Here is a 4,033-nt window from a genome sequence, read left to right as displayed (position 1 = left end):
AATATAATATTGACAAATTAAACAAATTGTAGACCTTTAATCTTTTCCAACGTGTCAACAGACACTTAACTTCAAATAAGTATGAAACATTTCACCATGTTAACTTTCTCTTTATCCCTGGTTGATATACATGTCAGAGCCTCTTCAGTGTGGATGGGGTATAGCATACATTATCCCTGGTTGATATACATGTCAGAGCCTCTTCAGTGTGGATGGGGTATAGCATACATTATCCCTGGTTGATGTACATTTCAGAGCCTCTTCAGTGTGGATGGGGTATAGCATACATTATCCCTGGTTGATGTACATGTCAGAGCCTCTTCAGTGTGGATGGGGTATAGTATACATTATCCCTGGTTGATGTACATGTCAGAGCCTCTTCAGTGTGGATGGGGTATAGTATACATTATCCCTGGTTGATGTACATGTCAGAGCCTCTTCAGTGTGGATGGGGTATAGCATACATTATCCCTGGTTGATGTACATTTCAGAGCCTCTTCAGTGTGGATGGGGTATAGCAGACATTATCCCTGGTTGATGTACATTTCAGAGCCTCTTCAGTGTGGATGGGGTATAGCAGACATTATCCCTGGTTGATGTACATGTCAGAGCCTCTTCAGTGTGGATGGGGTATAGCATACATTTACAACAACAAAGACTGCACTTCTAGTTTGTGTTCTTTACTCTGTTGAACTCTTTTGTCTTCATTCCTAGGCACAGCACATGGAACCACCGTTGGCATGCAAACATTCAATCAAAACAAAACAAAGTGTAACACATTATAAATAATATCAATGCAGTATGACGAATTAGCCATCCATTGAGTTATATCATAAATTGTCTTACATGGTGTCACTGTTGTCAAAAGATTATAAACATGTTAAATAAAGTTACTAACCCAGTCAGTCTTTGGGCCACATCCAGGTTCTTTATCAGTGGCACACATGAAACAGTTGTTGGCTTTGTTGAACTCTGAAATCATAGGCATGAACTGAACATATGGCTCTCCCACACAACTACATAAAAATAAAGAATTTACATATACTTTGAATGAAATGTCATTACCAGACATTTTTAGTATATCCTCAGCCATTTCTTTTCCAAGTTGCTCCATGTGTTTTTGAAGATTCTATATCAATTTGGGAGGAGATGTAGGGGAAGTTATGTGCAACTTCCTTGGCCATCTACACCAAAAAATAAAATATAGTTTTTTTTAACCTAATGTCACATAACAGTTAACCATTAATTATTGAAAATATAACTATCAAACCTGCATTATAAAGACCCCACAGCTGAAGGTGTCCTGCTGCATGGTGGGAGTTATTTTCCCTCCTTTACACTTTATGTCCACCCAGTTGTCTTTTCCATGGCAGGATCTTCTCATTTTGAAGTATTCTCTTTTTTATGTAAAAATAATGGAATTATGATTAGTTATAGGCAAATTAATACACAAGCCAAATTTGTATGCTGTTTTCCTTATCACTATAATCTAGTAGTAATTTATTAGTAGAGGTAATTTCCTTTATGCCCCATTCTACACACAGCCTAAATTATAGGCACTGAACCATTTACAGGACAATAAAAGTAGCATATAGGATCCAACCCTATCACAGAGTGAATAAATGTACAGTCGTGGCCAAAAGTTTTGAGAATGACACAAATATGAATTTTCACAAAGTCTGCTGCCTCAGTTTGTATGATGGCAATTTGCATATACCCCAGAATGTTATGAAGATTGATCAGATGAATTGCAATTAATTGCAGTCCCTCTTTGCCATGCAAATGAACTGAATCCCCAAAAAACATTTCCACTGCATTTCAGCCCTGCCACAAAACGACCAGCTGACATCATGTCAGTGATTCTCTCGTTAACACAGGTGTGAGTGTTGACGAGGACAAGGCTGGAGATCACTCTGTCATGCTGATTGAGTTCGAATAACAGACTGGAAGCTTCAAAAGGAGGGTGGTGATGGAATCAGTGTTCTTCCTCTGTCAATCATGGTTACTTGCAAGGAAACACGTGCCATCATCATTGCTTTGCACAAAAAGCGTTTCACAGGCAAGGATATTGCTGCCAGTAAGATTGCACCTAAATCAACCATTTACCAGATCATCAAGAACTTCAAGGAGAGTGGTTCAATTGTTGTGAAGAAGGCTTCAGGGCGCCCAAGAAAGTCCAGCAAGCGCCAGGACCGTCTCCTAAAGTTCATTCAGCTGTGGGATTGGGGCACCACCAGTACAGAGTTTGCTCAGGAATTGCAGCAGGCAGGCGTGAGTGCATCTGCACGCACAGTGAGGCGAAGACTTTTGGAGGATGGCCTCCAAAAGGGCAGCAAAGAAGCCACTTCTCTCCAGGAAAAACATCAGGGACAGACTGATATTCTGCAAAAGGTACAGGGATTGGACTGCTGAGGACCGGGGTAATGTCATTTTCTCTGATGAATCCCCTTTCCGATTGTTTGAATCATCTGGAAAAAAGCTTGTCCGGAGAAGACAAGGTGAGTGCTACCATCAGTCCTGTGTCATGCCAACAGTAAAACATCCTGAGACCATTCATGTGTGGGGTTGCTTCTCAGCCAAGGGAGTGGGCTCACTCACAATTTTGCCTAATAACACAGCCATGAATAAAGAATGGTACCAACACATCCTCCGAGAGCAACTTCTTCCAACCATCCAGGAACAGTTTAGTGACGAACAATCTCTTTTCCAGCATGATGGAGCACCTTGCCAAGGCAAAAGTGATAACTAAGTGGCTCGGAGAACAAAACATCAATATTTTGGGTCCATGGCCAGGAAACTCCCCAGACCTTAATCCCATTGAGAATTTGTGGTCAATCCTCAAGAGGCTGGTGGACAAACAAAAACCCACAAATTCTGACAAACTCCAAGCATTGATTATGCAAGAATGGGCTGCCATCAGTCAGGATGTGGCCCAGAAATGAATTGACAGCATGCCAGGGCGGATTGCAGAGATCTTGAAAAAGAGGGGTCAACACTGCAAATATTGACTCTTTGCATCAACTTCATGTAATTGTCAATAAAAGCCTTTGACACTTATGAAATGCTTGTAATTATACTTCAGTATTCCATAGTAACATCTGACAAAAATATCTAAAGACACTGAAGCAGCAAACTTTGTGGAAATTAACATTTGTGTCATTCTCAAAACGTTTGGCGACGACTGTAGAGTGTTTGTAGACTTTAAGAAAAAAATATTAAGTGACAGTTTCATCAGTACGTGCTTAAAGAAAGTCATATCACAAATATCACAGTGCCCACCAAATCTATGACAATAGAGAACGAATTGTAAGCACCAAAGTGTGTCTGTCAAAATAATATCTGAAAATGTCAGCTGTTGAACATAATACCTCTATTTGCAATAGCAATTTATCAGATATGCAGTTGAGGAATATTCCATGTACCAACACTACATGTAGGACATAAGACGTTCCCACATACAGTATTTTTTTATTTCACCTTTATTCAACCAGGTAAGCCAGTTGAGAACAAGTTCTCATTTACAACTGTTACCTGGCCAAGATAAAGCAAAGCAGTGTGACACAAACAACAACACAGAGTTACACATGGAATAAACAAATGTACAGTCAATAACACAATACAAAAGTCTATATACAGTGTGTGCAAATTAAGTAAGATTAGGGAGGCAATAAATAGGCCGTAGTGGCGAAATAATTACAATTTCGCAAATAAACACTGGAGTGAGATGTGCAGAAGATGAATGTGCAAGTAGAGATACTGTGGTGCAAAGGGGGAAAAAATATATATAAATAAAATAAATAACAATATGGTGATGAGGTAGTTGGATGTGCTATTTACAGATGGGCTACGTACAGGTGCAATGATCTGTAAGCTGCTCTGACAGCTGATGCTTAAAGATAGTGAGGGAGACATGAGTCTCCAACTTCAGAGATTTTTGCAATTCGTTCCAGTCATTGGCAGCAGTGAACTGGAACGAAAGGCGGAAAAAGGAGGACTTGGCTTTGGGGGTGACCAGTGAAATATACCCCTGCTG

At 40.0% G+C, this 4,033-nt stretch overlaps 1 long non-coding RNA gene across 1 annotated transcript; it reads right to left on the bottom strand.

Annotated features, from left to right (window-relative positions):
- Positions 1-554: 554 nt before the first annotated feature.
- LOC121847330 lies at positions 555-1,178 on the bottom strand. The gene is made up of 3 exons (XR_006084201.1): positions 1,066-1,178; positions 899-972; positions 555-710 (listed from the first exon to the last, which is right to left on the bottom strand). It is a non-coding gene; the product is annotated as an uncharacterized LOC121847330 (long non-coding RNA).
- Positions 1,179-4,033: the final 2,855 nt, after the last annotated feature.

The sequence above is a fragment of the Oncorhynchus tshawytscha genome, linkage group LG09, assembly GCF_018296145.1.
Source record: "Oncorhynchus tshawytscha isolate Ot180627B linkage group LG09, Otsh_v2.0, whole genome shotgun sequence".
Lineage (NCBI taxonomy): Eukaryota > Metazoa > Chordata > Actinopteri > Salmoniformes > Salmonidae > Oncorhynchus > Oncorhynchus tshawytscha.
The sequence above is the reverse complement of the archived record's forward strand: the minus strand, read 5'-3'. Positions and strand labels throughout refer to the sequence as shown.